The sequence below is a fragment of the Rhinolophus sinicus genome, linkage group LG12 (assembly GCF_036562045.2).
Source record: "Rhinolophus sinicus isolate RSC01 linkage group LG12, ASM3656204v1, whole genome shotgun sequence".
NCBI classification, from domain to species: domain Eukaryota; kingdom Metazoa; phylum Chordata; class Mammalia; order Chiroptera; family Rhinolophidae; genus Rhinolophus; species Rhinolophus sinicus.
The window spans coordinates 36,457,374-36,472,856 of NC_133761.1; the positions used below are offsets into that span (position 1 = coordinate 36,457,374).

A 15,483-nucleotide genomic window follows, 5' to 3' on the forward strand; every position below is an offset into this window, starting at 1 on the left:
GACTGCAAGAAGAAGAAAAAGAAGAAGGAAAAGAAGAAAAAGGAGGAGGAGGAGAAGAAGAAAAAGAAGGAAGAGGAAGAGGAGGAGGAGGAGGAGGAGGAGGAGGAGGAGGAGAAAAGATTTAAAAATATGAATAATAAAATGGCAATAACTACACATGTATCAATAATTACTTTCAATGTAAGTGAATCAATGTTCCAATTAAAAAAAAATAAAACCAGAAGAGGGTAACATCTACTCTGGGAGTATAAGGCTCAGACATTGCATATCTGCAACGTTCTATCCACAGCTCTATTGAGAAAGAATCCTTAGATGGTTCCTCACAAGCTGCTCACAACTGTGACCACAGATGACCAGGCCAAGGAAGACACAAGTACTGTCAATGACTTTGCTGACTAATGGATTACAAGCGGGACACAAATAAGAGCTTTGCCCAGTAGGGACAAATTACTAAATCAATTAGATTCTTTCTGAAATGTAACTCGGAGATATGTGGAAAGAGTTAGCAGGCTATAGTAGGGCAGAAGTGAAGAAACACTCAAAGAAAGAAAGCAGAAGCTGTAAAAAAAAAAAAAAAAAAAAAAAAAACCAGAAGGTAGGAGGCAGACATGAGGGAGAGCAGTTGGTATTGGGAACAGAATGCAAAGGACACACAGAAACAGATTTGGCTGTAAATAGACGCCAACCCACTCCTGGTGCATATGGGTGAGGAGAAGCCTAGTCAAGAAAGCTGAGTAGAGTACAGACTGACCTTCGCATTCCTGACCAATGATCAATCTCCATGGGGTGCAGAGACACCAGTAGTCCTTTTCTAACCCCAAGGACTGGTGCAGTGGCTTTGCAGAGTTCCCATGAAAGATATTTGTTTTCCTCACTTCCATGAACACTCTTTTGTTTGTTTGTTTGTTTGTTTGTTTGCTTGTTTGTTTGTTTGCTTGTTTGGTTGAGAAAGAGCATGCTTTATTGGGAAGAGAACACTGCACATCATGTTCAGAAAGGTACAAAGTACACAGGAGGTTTTGCTAATGAAGATCAACTGGGACATGGATTCATCTGGGCACCTTCCCCAACCTCATCCCTCTAAGGGGTGGGGCACCCCAATCATTTCCTTGAAGGCAACTGCGGTTCACTAGAGATAGAGCCCCTCAGGGGTGACTTCCTACTTTTTATAAAAAACATTTTCTTTAGATTTTTTGAAGTTTTCATTTGTTACTTTCATTCTACATTCTCTCAAGACAATCAGACCAGCTTCTGTACAGATTGCCTTGATGTCAGCACCAGGGAGGTCATCATTAGCCAAAGTCATCCAGTGTCACGTCATTGGCCAGCATCATTCTTCTTGTGTGGATCTGAAAGATGCACTTCTTGGTCTTTTCATCGGGCAGGGGGAACTCAATCTTCCTCTTGATAAGGCCTGGTCTGATAAGTGCTGGATCCAAAGTTTCTATTCTGTTTGTAGCCATGATAACTTTCAGGTCTCCCCTCGAATCAAATTCATCCAACTGGTTCAACAGTTCCAACATTGTTCGCTGAATTTCTCTCTCACCACTGGAATTTGAGTATATATTTTGTCCCAATGGCATCAATTTCATCAATAAACATGATGGATGGTGCGTGTTCTTCAACTTGAAACAATTCCCGAGTGAGTTTGGGCCCATTGCCTGGGTACTTCTGCATAAGTTCAGAGCCAATCACTTTAAAGAAAGTGGCCGGGGTTTGGTTTGCTATTGTTTTGACTAATAAGGTTTTACATGTGTCGGGTGGACCATAGAGAATGACCCCCTTAGGGGACTTTATATCCATCTCTTCATAATATTCAGGATGAGTGAGAAGAAGGTCCACAGATTCCTTAGTTTCCTGGATTTGGTTGTCCAACCCCCCAATGTCAGCATAGGTCTCCTGTGGGGCCTTTTCCACCTTCATCACTGTGGCCAAGGGGTCCTTATCATCCATCATCACCCCTATCACAGAATGCACCTTGTGGTTGAGCAGAACTGAGAAGCCTGGCTCCAGCAGATCTTTGTCTACGAATGAAAGAATGCTGACATAATGTTCTGAGCCCACAGATGTAGACACAATGGCGTGATTGTCATCAATGATCTCGTCCAAGCTTCCTACCGACATTGGGGTCCCCCTAAGATCATCCACCTTTGATCTTTCCTCCTCTTGCTTTTCTGCTAAAGGCTTCATTTGTTCCTGACGTCTAATGAATTCTTCTTCCATGAGACGACAATCTTTAATTCTCTCTAACTTCAATAATTTTAACCAGCACTGAATGTGAGGTGTCACCAGTGGCAGTTTGCTGGCAGCATCTGGTCCCTTTGTTTTCTTCTTCTTTTTCCCCACTCTAGTTGATACAGGAGGTTCATATTTCTTTTTCTTGTCCTTGTCATCCTTTTTGCCACCTCCAGGACCATGACCACCACTCTGACTTTGACCCATCTTGATTCTGCTCCATGAACACTCTTAAAATAAATCACCCATTAAAATAATTGCACACAGCTCAGCACAAGTGTATATGTAATAAATCAACATCTACAGAGTCTGGTATATAAGAAATACAACCCTTTTTATTCCCTTTAAATCAACCTAATTCTGATTCCCAAACCCTATCCTGTGGGCTCAGAGGAAATCCCAACTCAAGCTTTGCTTTTCACCGGATTGCTTACTATCTGTCTCCCCAGTGCACCTATCATGTAAGCTCCACAAAGCAGGATCTTTGTTTTGTTTGCCCACCATCCCGAGGGCCTAGGTGAGTGCCTTGTAGGGTGCTTCCCAGACATTCTCTGTGCACCTGGTGCTTCAGTAGATTTTTCATGGAGCGCCTAGGGCAAAAGAGATACCTAATAGTAGTTAGGTCCAAACTATAAGTATTTGTGTCCTAACAACTTTGTAGTTGTTTAAAAAACATAAAGCACACAAACTGGAAGGAAAATTACATTTTATTTCATTCTTTAAAAAAACCAAAAAAACTCAAAAACATTTTTTCATTTAAAAAAATATTTAGAACACATAAAACAAGGCCACATTTATTCTTTTTTCTCATCTTCTGGTATGGGATCTGTTGGTGACTCCTCCACTGTTGTACTGTTGCTCTCTGAGCAAGTGTTACTATCTCTGGGCCCTTCCTCTGCCATACTGTCCAACCCCTCCTGCCTGCTCTCCTTGTCCTCAGGAGTAGACATGCCTTCTGCACCATTCTGTTGGCTTTCTGTCATTTCTTCAAGGTGTGTCTCCTTTGTCTCCACCAAAACACTCATGTCTTCTTTCTTTACTTCAGTCTTATTAGCGGCTTGCTCTTCCTCAGGAACAATACTGCTCTGACTGTGTTCAGCTTATTCTGCTGCCTCTTTTTCCATTTCCTCCTGCCTTTGGCAAGCCTGTTCCTCTGCCTGTGCAATTTCAGCTGCAGTTCTTTCCATATCCACATCTACTTTCAAACCCCACAAACTTTTAAGTTCATTGTCAAATGAATCTCTGCTTTTCCTGGTGTCGCTCCTCTATTTGAAGATGTTCAGCTTCTAGTTTTTGCTGATGAACCATTAAGGACTGGATCTGACATTTGATGACCTGCATTCTAGCTATTGTGACAACTGGCCAAACGTCTGGCACCACACACTCACTAAGGATTTCACTGATGAGGCGATGGTTTCTCTGGAAATGGGCAGTGGCTGTATGCTTCATTGAAAAGCCATCATCATAATCATCTGGGTTTTCAACAGGCTGAATTCTCATGTAAGGTTCTCCTTCATGTGAGACTGTCTCTTGACTTTCTTCCTCTAAAGCAGCTTCTGCACGACTTTTTCTATTTATGTAAGCAAGCTATGCGGGGAGATTATGGTAGGCCTTAATAGATTCATTGTACTCTATCTTTTCTGCTTCATATTCATTTAAATATTCTTGTTTTTCTTCATTAGTGGGATCTCGCCACATGTCACCAATGATCTTGCCTATCTCCCACAACTTTAGGTCAGAGTTGGAAACCTTTACTTGGTTGCAGACCTTTCTGCTGTACCTCATGCAGGGCATCAGCAGCTTACCTGGTGGCTTTGGGGGTTTTAGAATCGGAATACCAGAGGATGCCATTACCCGGCTGTTGGTGCCCAGGTTCCCTCCCAGCCTGCCAGCCTATAGTTGTTGTAGGCGAGATGACTGTATGGATTGTATCCCACAAACCCTGGTGTGCTGGGCTTTTGCGTTGCAGGAGCTGGGGTAGCGAGGACAGCATAAGATGGTCTTTTTGACATTTTAGAAGATTAAGTTCTCAGTTCCTTAAGAATGAACCTGAGACACCACGTGCAGAAAAAGCACCCGCAGCTCCGGCCTCTGCTCCCTTTGTCCCACGCAACCCTCCCCACCCTCCCATTTTATTTAACTCCTACCATCATTACTTAACAATAGGACATGTGCCCTGCTGGCACCGCCAGCTCCTCCAACCTTGGAATTAGATTGAACATTTCTCCCCTGGCTTCCTGTTCCAGATTGATTTTCTTACAGTCCCTGCATTTTTATCATAGCAGCTGCTGAAAACCTCAGCTTCCCAAAGATGGATGGCATCTAAGGAGGAATGTAGCACAGTCTAATGTTGAAACTGTGACCTTCCTTGCAATATAAAGGGGTGTGGTATCCAACACATGCCTCCCTCGAAAATACAACACCCCTCAGAGCTTCTGTGGTTTCGCTGCAGCACGCTAGGGCTCTTCACACACATTTTGGGAACCATGGACCTGGCCCACGGTAGACATTCCATAAATATTTGTTTTGTAAACAATTTGGGGTGCCCTTTCCTTGTCAGAGTTACACTAGAATCCAGGAATCTTAGGTGGAACCAGGAAAGCAAGAGAAGAAAAGAGCCTCTAACCCTGGGCTGTCGGATAGAGTAGCCACTGGCCACACATGACTATTGAGCACTTGGAAATGGGGCCAGTCCGAATTGAGATATGCTGTAAGTACAAACTACATACAATATTTCATAGACTTAGTCCAAAAAAATAAATTATCTCAGTATTATTTTATATTGTTTATATGTTGAATTGGCAACATTTTAGATATAAAATATATTATTAAAATTAATCTCACTTGTGTCCTTTTATGGTCTTTAATGTGGCTACTAGATTCTAGTAGCCAGAAAATTTGAAATTAAGTACATATGTGGCTCACATTATATTTCTATTGGTCAGCACTGCTCTAACCATTGAATTCTCATGTTCAAAACTGACATCTTCCTAGTCCAAGACCCCAGGAGACCCCAGGAGTCTGGAGCTCCTTGCTTCTGGGCCATGAGGCATAGGACGACAATCGCTGCCTTCCTTACCACAAAGAACAACCAGCTGCTGAGAAGGTGTTACCACTTGGGGCCCTGTACAGGTCCCATCTCCTAGAACCTTCTCTGGGAACTCCTCTTTCTGCTCTTGTACCCGCAAGGCTCACCTACTGCCACCTCTCCTGGGACACTCAGCATTACCTATCACTTCAGTGGGCTTAAGCTTTCCTTAAAGACTGGAAGAGCCACTGGCTGCAGGTTCCTTCCTTTCCCATGGGTTTCCTGCTCTAAGAGAATCACTCAAGCCACAGCACAAGAGAGCATGGCTACCTGCTTAAAAGGGGAGGGAAGGACAACTAGAGAAAGAAGAAACAGAAATGAATACTTCAATATATTGTCACAGAAGTATTTTATGTACTTGTTTTTACTTGTTATGATTGCTTTAGTGAGAAGTGATAGTAAGAAAAATTAGCATTTACTTTTTTTTAATTAATGTTTTTATTTAACAAGCACTTACATAGCAGGTATCACATATCAGGTACTGCTCAGAACTATCTACAAATATTAACTCATTTAGTTCCATTAACAACCTTTATACAGTAGGTCCTATCATTATTCTCATTTTTAGGTAAAGAAAAGGTGAAAAAGAGAAATTGATAACTTGCTCAAGGTCACAGAGCTAGTAAGTGGCAGGATTTGAACCCAGGCAATTTGTCTTTAGACATTACAGTCCCGATTACATGGTAATTACTAAGAGTTCCTCTTGAGAAATGATTTTTTTTTCAATTAAAGTTTATTGGGGTGACAATTGTTAGTAAAATTATATAGATTTCAGGTGTACAATTCTGTATTACATCATCTATAAATCACATTGTGTGTTCACCACTCTGAGTCAGTTTTCCTTCCATCACCATATATTTGATCCCCTTTACGCTCATCTACCAACCCCCTTCCCCTCTGGTAACCACTAAACTATTGTCTGTGTCTATGGGTTGTTGTTTCTTATTTGTTTTTCTTGTTCTTTTGTTGTTTTTAGTTCATATACCACATATCAGTGAAATCATATGGTTCTCCGCTTTTTCTGTCTGACTTATTTCGCTTAGTGTTATAATCTCAAGATCCATCCATATAGTCACAAATGGTCCTATTTCATCTTTTCTTACCACCAAATAGTATTCCATTGTGTATATATACCACAGCTTCTTGATCCATTCGTCTATCGAAGGACATTTTGGTTGTTTCCATGTCTTGGCCACCATAAATAAAGCTGCAATAAACATGGGAGCACACGTATCTTTAGGTATGTTTTCAGATTTTTTGGGTAGATACCCAGGAGAGGGATTGCTGGGTCATATGGTAATTCTATTCGGAGAAATTTTTTTTTTAATGTACTTATTTTTACAACCAGAAACACATTTCCTTTAGGATGACCTTTATGATCTATTTTAAAGATTATGTCTTTGCTCTCTAAATCTGTCTTGCTATGCCATTGACTAAAACACAACCATTTTGAAAATAATCTCTTTCAACTTTCATGAAACAGCTTTCCAAGAGAACTTTCTCCCTGATGCTCTCAGTGCCATTATTTTTTTTATTTAGCATTTATCAAATTACTGCATTTTAATAGGTGAAGGAAGCAAGGTTGAGGTGTCACTGCCAGAAAATAAATAATACAGTTGATTGGTTTCACAACCAACGACACCATTCTTCAATTTGCAGGTCAGTTAGAATTTTTAAAAATATACGTGAAATATACATAAAGGACTAGAGAAATAGAAGTTATGATTCTTTGTCATCTCCACTTGTGAGAAACCTGAAAACAGAAGCATGCCAACCAGCCTGACCCCAACACTGCAGAAGGATCTTCCAGGCCAGTCTTTGCCAAAGAGGTGGGCTGGAGGAGCAGCCTCAGAGGGCAGGAGACAACCACCCACCTGTTGATGCTCAGGCGTTTCTGAGCACAGGCCAGCAGAGGCATGGTTGCACCAAAACACTAACAGCAGGAAATTAGATAACACGTATTTTTTGTGAGCATCGGCTTCATCTTTTAATTCCATTAGCTATTCCTTGACTTGCATTCCTTGGGGTCAAGGTCACCTCAACTCCAGCACTAAGACCTCTAAGAACTCAACAGACACCTAAGTCTACCCACTCAATGCCCTATCACATTTGACCTGGGACTGCAGGTCTGGGCAGGGTCACCAAAGACCCAGCTATGCAGCTGACGTTCACTTTGTGTAGGCTCATTTTCGCTGTGATATTTTGGGATCCCAATTACGTCTGTATATTTTGAGACTCCATTATTTACTCCCACAAAACAGTTTTCCAAATTTCTGAATCTTTGTAATCCCAAGACTTGGCATAGAGAGGTAGGTGCAGAACTCAACAAAGGTGTGCTGCATAAAAGAAAGGTAGCCAACTTCCTGTCTGACCTGGAGGGAGCATTTTTGACGGGTTTCCTTTTCTCTGTAAATATTTTTCCCATAAAATATACACAGTTTACAATTCTACTTAAAAAAAAAAAATAACACTATATAGGCATTTTCCTGTGTGCTATAGTCTGAATGTTTGTGTCTCCCCAAATTCAGATGCTGAAAACCTAATGCTCATGGTAATAGTATTAGGAGGTGGGGCCTTTGGGAGGAAATTAGGCCATGAGAGTGGAGGCCTCATGAATGGGATTAGTGACCTTATCAAAAGGCCTCAGAGAGCTCTCTTACCCCTTACCCCGTGTGAGGATACCACAAGAAGTCTGCATCCAGAAGAGGGCCCTCACCCAACGGTGCTGGCACCCTGATGTCTGGTGTTTTGTTATAGCAGACCAAATGGCCTAAAACACTGCGTTATCAGAAATTCTTCACATTTTTTGATATGTGTATGTGGTTGATTAATACTCTTTTGTATGAATGTACTCAAATTTCCTAAGCCACTTATTTGGTGACAGCATTTAGATTATTTCCTCTTATTAACTATTATAAATAAAACTGTGCCCAGCTCTTTCATCTGCATTTTGGATTAGTTTCTTAGAATTCCCTGAACTGGAATTACTAGGTTAAAGGGTATGAATAACTTTTTGCTAATTTGATAGTTTAAAATATGTCATCTTGTGGTTTTCATCTGTATTTCTTTCTTTACTAAGGTGCCAAACATTTTTCTTTATCTATGTTTACTAGTTGTATTTGTAAATTGTCTGTTCATGTTCTTTGTCCATTTACCTATTAGGGTCTTAGTACTCTTCTTCTCGATTTGCATGAGGTTTTTTGTTTGTTTGTTTGTTTGTTTGTTTCCATTATGAAGATTCTAATCCTTGTTATATTTACTGAAAACAATTTTCTTCTTTCCATGGCCTGGCTTTTAATGTTATAGTGATTGTTTATTGATACAGATATTTTCTGATTTTTAGTAACTTAATAAGTGTTTTCCATCATGCTTTTATTGTTTCTAACATCAAAATTCATGAAAGAGAAGCCCATACCCACTAGACCTTTTTTCTAAACTTCACTCCCTCCAAAATCCACCATATCCAGTTGTTGACTCTAGCACTCTTTGCAACCTGCTCTCTCTAAAACCACCAGTACCCTACTGCCTTTAAAATTTTGTGGCCCCACCTGATCCCCTGAAGGCATCTGGAAGATGGAGAGCACCTCTCCCCATAGCCCCCTAGGTGGACTCTGTTGACTGCCTACCCAGCACCATCTACCCTTTATCATCAGCTATTCCTTTTCAATCCCCTTCATCAGGTCCTCCTCATTTAACCATTTCCAAAGTTTCCAAGAGATGTCTTCTTTAATCCTTTAAGGCCTATTCTCTAGGTGATTAAGCTCATCTAGTCCTATGGCTTTAGATGCCAACACAATGCTCATAACTCCCATATTTCTGTTGTCAGCCTGAAACTCACCCCTGAACTCCAGATTCCAACTTCCTCTGCAGTATCTGCACTTGGATATCTAACAGGCATCTCAAATTTAATGTGGCCACAAGACCAGTCAAATCCTTGATTTACTCTCCCAGACTTGTTCTCCCCATCCCAGGAAATGGCAACTTCAACCTTACAGATGCTCATACTAAAAGCCTTAGAGTCATGTTGACTCGTCTATGTCATACCCAAAATCCAATCTGTCAGCAAATCTTACCAAATATATCTGGTATCCAATCATTCACTTTACGTCAACCAATACCACCCAATCCAAGACTCCATCATCTCTCACCTGAGCTACTGCAGTAGAATCCCAACCTGTTTTCCTGGGCTCACTCTTGGCCCTTATATAATCTGTTCCCCACACTACAGCCTTTTCTTTTCTTTCTTTTTTTTTAATTAAAGTTTATTGTGGTGACAATTGTTAGTAAAATTACATAGATTTCAGGTGTACAATTCTGTATTATAAATCACATTGTTTGTTCACTACCCAGAGTCAGTTCTCCTTCCATCACCATATATTGGATCCACTTTACTCTCATCTACCACCCCCCTCCCCACTTACCCTCTGGTAACCACTAAAGTATTGTCGGGGTCTATGAGTTTTTGTTTCTCATTTGTTTGTCTTGTTCTTTTGTTATTTTTGGTTCATATACCACATATCAGTGAAATCATATGGTTCTCTGCTTTTTCTGTCTGACTTATTTCACTTAGCGTTATAATCTCAAGATCCATCCATGTTGTCACAAATGGTCCTATTTCATCTTTTCTTACCATCGAATACTATTCCGTTGTGTATATATACCACAACTTCTTTATCCGTTCATTTATTGAAGGACATTTTGGTTGTTTCCATGTCTTGGCCACCGTAAACAAAGCTGCAATGAACATTGGAACACACTTGCCCTTATGTATAAATGTTTTCAGATTTTTTGGGGTAGATACCCAGGAGAGGGATTGCTGGGTCATACGGTAATTTTATTCGTAATTTTTTGAGGAACCTCCACACTGCCTTCTATAGCGCCTGCACCAGTCTGCATTCCCACCAACAGTGTATGAGGGTTCCTTTTTCTCCACAGCCTCTCCAACACTTGTTACTTTGTCTTGTTGATGGTAGCCATTCTAACTGAAGTTAAGTGATATCTCATTGTGGTTTTTATTTGCATTTCTCTGATGATTATTGACGTTGAGCATTTTTTCATATGTCTATTTGCATTTGTATGTCCTCTTTGGAGAAATGTCTCTTCAGATCCTCTGCCCATTTTTCAATTGGGTTGTTTGTTTTTTTGTTGTTGAGTTTCATGAGTTCCTTGTGTATTTTGGTTATTAGCCCCTTATCGGAGGCACTGTTTGCAAAAATCTTTTCCCGTTCAGTTGGTTGCCTCTTTATTTTGTTGATGGTTTCTTTTGCTGTGCAGAAACTTTTAAGTTTGATATAGTTCCATGCATTGTTTTAGCTTTCACTTCCCTTGCCTTTGGAGTCAAATTCATGAAATGCTCTTTGAACCCAAGGTCCATAAGTTTACTACCTATGCTTTCTTCTATGAAGTTTATTGTTTCAGGTCTTATGCTTAAGACTTTGGTCCATTTTGAATTAATTTTGGTACATGGTGACAGATAGCAGTCCAGTTTCATTCCTTCGCACGTGGCTTTCCAATTCTCCCAGAACCATTTACTGAAGAGGCTGTCTTTTCTCCATTGTATGTTTTTTGTTTCTTTGTCAAAAATTATCTGTCCATATTTATGTGGTTTTATTTCTGGGTTCTCAATTCTATTCCATTGGTCTATGTGTCTGTTTTTCTGCCAATACCATGCTGTTTTGATTATTGTTGCTCTGTAGTATAGGCTAAAGTCAGGGAGTGTTATTCCTCCAGCATTGTTCTTTTTTCTTAAGGTTGCTTTGTCTATTCAGGGTCTTTTGTGGTCCCAAACAAATCTGATGATTTTTTGTTCATTTTCTTTAAAAAATGTCATTAGGATTTTGATGGGGATTGCACTAAATCTGTATATTGCTTTGGGGAATATTAACTATGTTGATATTCCAATCCATGAGCAAGGAATGTCTTTCCATTTCTTTGTGTCTTCTTCAATTTATTTTTAAAATGTCTTACATTTTCAGCATATAGGTCTTTCAAATTATTGGTTAAACTTATTCCTAGGTGTTTCATTCTTTTTGCTGCAATTGCAAAAGGAACTGTTTGGTTTTTTTTAATTTCTTTTTCTGAGATTTCATTGTTAGTTTATAGGAATGCAATGGACTTTTGTACATTGATTTTGTGGCCGGCAACTTTACTGTATTGGTTGATTGTTTCTAATAGCTTTTTAGGGAGTCCTTAGGGTTTTCTATATATAGCATCATGTCATCTGCAAAGAGTGACAATTTAACTTCTTCATTCCCAAGTTGGATGCCTTATATTTATTTCTCTTGCCTGATTGCTCTGGCGAGGACTTCCAACACTATGTTGAAAAGCAGAGGTGATAGGGCACAGCCCTATCGTGTTTCTGAACATAGAGGAAAGGGCTTCAGTTTTTCACCATTAATTATGAGATTAGCTGAGGGTTTGTCATATATGGCCTTTATTACGTTAAAGTATTTTTCTTCTGTACCTATTTTATTAAGTGTTTGAATCATAAATGGATGTTGTATCTTGTCAAATGCTTTTTCTGCATCAATTGATATAATCATGTGATTTTTTTCCTTTATTTATGTGATGTATCACATTGATGGATTTGCATATGCTGAACCATCCTTGTGCCCCTGGGATAAACCCCCACTTGGTCATGATGAATAATCTTTCTAATGCATTCTTGCATTCGATTTGCTAGAATTTTGTTTAGGATTTTTGCATCTGTATGCATCAGAGATATTGGTCAGTAGTTTTCTTTTTTTGTGTTGTCCTTACCAGGTTTTGGTATCAGGGTAATGTTGGCCTTATAAAATGAGTTAGGGAGTACTGTCTCTTCTTTAATTTTTTGGAAGAGTTTGAGCAGGATTGGTATTAGATCCTCTTTGAAGGTTTGGTAGAATTCACTAGTGAAGCCATCTGGTCCTGGACTTTTGCTTTTGGGAAGGTTTTGCATGACTGATTCAATTTTGTTACTTGTGATCAGTCTGTTTAGATTTTCCAATTCCTCATGGTTCAGCCTAGGAAGGCTATATGTTTCTAAGAACTTGTCCATTTCTTCTAGTTTATTGAATTTGGTGGCATATAGTCCTTCATAGTATTCTTGGATGATCCTTTGTATTTCTGTGGCATCCGTTATAACTTCCCCGTTCTCGTTTCTGATTTTGTTTATTAGTGTCTTCTCTCTTTTTATCTTTGTGAGTCTAGCCAAGAGTTGTTAATTTTGTTAATCTTTTCAAAGAACCAGCTCTTTGTCACATTAATTTTTTATATTGTCTTTGTTCTCTATTTTATTTAGTTCTGCTCTGATTTTTATTATTTCCTTTCTTCTGCTGATCTTGGGTTTCATTTGTTCTCCTTTTTCTAGTTCTTTAAAATGTAACATGAGGTTATTTATTTGGGATTTTTCTTGTTTCTTGAGCTAGGCCTCTAATGATATAAATTTCCCTCTTAAAACTGCTTTCGCTGCATCCCAAAAATTTTGGTAGGATGTATTTTCATTCTCATTTGTATCTATGTATCTTTTGATCTCTCCTCTAATTTCTTCTGTGATTCGGTCATTCTTTAAGAGTATATTGTTTAATCTCTAAGTTTTTGTGGTTTTTCCTGCTTTCTTTTGTAGTTGATATCCAATTTCAAAGCCTTGTGATCAGAGAATATGCTTGGTATGATTTCAAACTTCTTAAATTTGCTGAGGCTAGTTTTATGTCCCAATATATGGTCTATCCTTGAGAATGTTCCATGTACAGCAGAAGAAAATGTATAGTCTGATGTTTTAGGATGAAGTGCTCTATAAATGTCAATTATGTCCTTTTCATCTAATGTGTCATTTAGGGCTGCTATTTCATTATTTATTTTTCTGTTTGGATGACCTATCCATAGATGTCAGTGATGTATTTAAGTCCCCTAGTATAATTGTGTTTTGGTCAATTTCTCCGTTTAGTTCTGTTAGTAGTTGCTTGGTATATTTCAGTGCTCCCTGATTGGGGCATAAATATTGATGACTGTTATGTCTTCTTGTTGTATAGTCCCTTGTACCATTATGAAATGTCCATCTTTGTGTCTTGTTATCGTTTTCACCCTGAAGTCTGTTTCGTCTGATACATTATGGCTACACCTGATTTTCTCTGGATACCATTTGCTTGGAATGTCAATTTCTACCCTTTCACTCTGAGTCTATGCGTGTCCTTGTAGCTGAGATGTGTCTCTTGGAGACAGCATATGGTTGGGTTTAGTTTTTTGATCCAGTCTGCTACTCTGTGCCTTTTTATTGGTGAGTTCAGTCCATTTACATTTAGTTCCAGGATGCAGCAAGCTCGGAGCACTGATCTAGGTTTGAGTCCTGCACCCTCACAGTTCCGTCTCCACACTTCTCCCTTCCCTTCTCCGCTGCTCGAGCAATTTGCCAACCTTTAGGTGAATTCAGTAGTGAGCCTCTTTGTCTTGCCTGTCTGCTGTGCAAGGAGTTCTTTGTGGAGTTATAGTTGTTCGATTTGTTGTAAATTCTAGGGGAGATTTCCAGAGGCTCACCTCACACCGCCATTTTGATCAGACCAGCCTTTTCAAAGTAAGGTAGATCATGTCACACTACTGCCCAGAATCTTCCAATAAAGTTTTTACCATGTCCTAAATGTCTGTGTGTAATCTGTCTTCCATCCCACCTATCTGACTTTATCCAGCTACATTGGTTGTGTGATTTGTTAAAGGCACCAAGCATGTTCCTGCCACAGGGAATTTGCACCTACTCTTCTCTCTACCTGGAATGCTTTTCCACAGATACCCCCATGACTTGCTGCCTCATCTGGTTCAGACTCTACTCAAATGTCATCTCATAAGAGAGGCCTTCCCTTACTTTGCTTAATTCTTTTTCATAGCATTTATTGTCACCTACATATGATATATCTATTTTTAATTGTCTGTTCTACTGACTAGGATATAGCTCTATGGTAGAGAGCTGCAAAGTGGTTCCCCATAATCCCCACCTCCTGGTATTCATGCCCTTATGTTGTCTTCTCCCCTTGAGTGTGAGCTAGACCTAGTGACTTACTTCAAAACAAATAGAATATGGAAAAATTAATGGATGTCACTTCCAAAATGAGGTTACAAAAAGACTGACATCTATCCTGCTTTTCTCCTGACCCTCAGCCCAATGGAGGGGCCCACATTACAAAGAACTGATGTCTCTGGCCAACAGCCACTATGGACCTGAGGCTGACAGCCACATGAGTGAGCTGGGAAACAGATCCTCACCAAGCCTTGAGATGACTGCTGCCCCAGATCATAGCTTGCTTACAGCCTTAGGAGAGACCCCAAGTCAGAGGCACCCACAATCCACAGATCAGGCCATACCCAAATCCCTGACCCACAGAAGCTGTGAAATATAAATGTTGTTAAATGCCTCTCCATTTTGGAGTAATTTTTTACACAGCAATAGGTGACTAAAATAAGATCCAATGGGACAGGATCCCTGTTAGTTTTATTTACATTATCCCCAGCATCTAGAAAAATATACATAGTCATTAAGTCAGTAATATTTCTGAATGAATGAATGAATTTTAGGACTTGTGCTAGGAAGATGCTCTGTCTTACTCTGGACAATGTGGTGTGCATGTATGAGTCCTGGAAGTACTTCAGCCATGTTATTACTCTTTGTGAAGCCAGCCTGAATACAAGGTCAACACAGTGGGGGCAGAGCCAAGAAAATAGCAAAATTGCAAAGCCAGAGCCCAATGAACACACCTGCTCTACTTATACATGTTTTTGGTTACTTAAGCAAAGTTTAAGCTAGCTTGGGTAGAGTTTCAGTAACTTGAAACTAAAAGCATCCTATCTATTACAGTTTTTATGGCATAATTCTTTCCTTGGCTCCCAGATGTTATTCTTTCTTTTTCTTTCCTCTGCCTACCTCCTTATGACAGAGATTACATTCTGCCTTTTTCTCTACCAAGAGAACCCTGATTTAGTTAGAGCATTAAGGGGCTGAGCTAAAGAACTACATTTCCCAGCCTCTCTTGAAGATAGGTCATGTGACTAAGTTCTGGCCAATGTAATCAGAAATTATGGGGTGGGTGTTCTGCAAAGACTTCCTTACAAGCAGGCTCACTTGGCTCTCCGATGTATTTTTCCCTTGATTTCTTCCACTCTCCTGCTGCCTGAAATATGATGGTGGGCCATTTTGT

General features: G+C 39.7%; 2 pseudogenes; both read right to left on the minus strand.

The window, feature by feature from the left end:
* Positions 1 to 1,129: 1,129 nt before the first annotated feature.
* On the minus strand, positions 1,130 to 2,457 carry LOC109435437 (26S proteasome regulatory subunit 4; annotated as a pseudogene).
* Positions 2,458 to 3,029: 572 nt separating this feature from the next.
* Positions 3,030 to 4,247, minus strand: LOC109435439 (SWI/SNF-related matrix-associated actin-dependent regulator of chromatin subfamily E member 1; annotated as a pseudogene).
* Between the last annotated feature and the right edge of the window lie 11,236 nt (positions 4,248 to 15,483).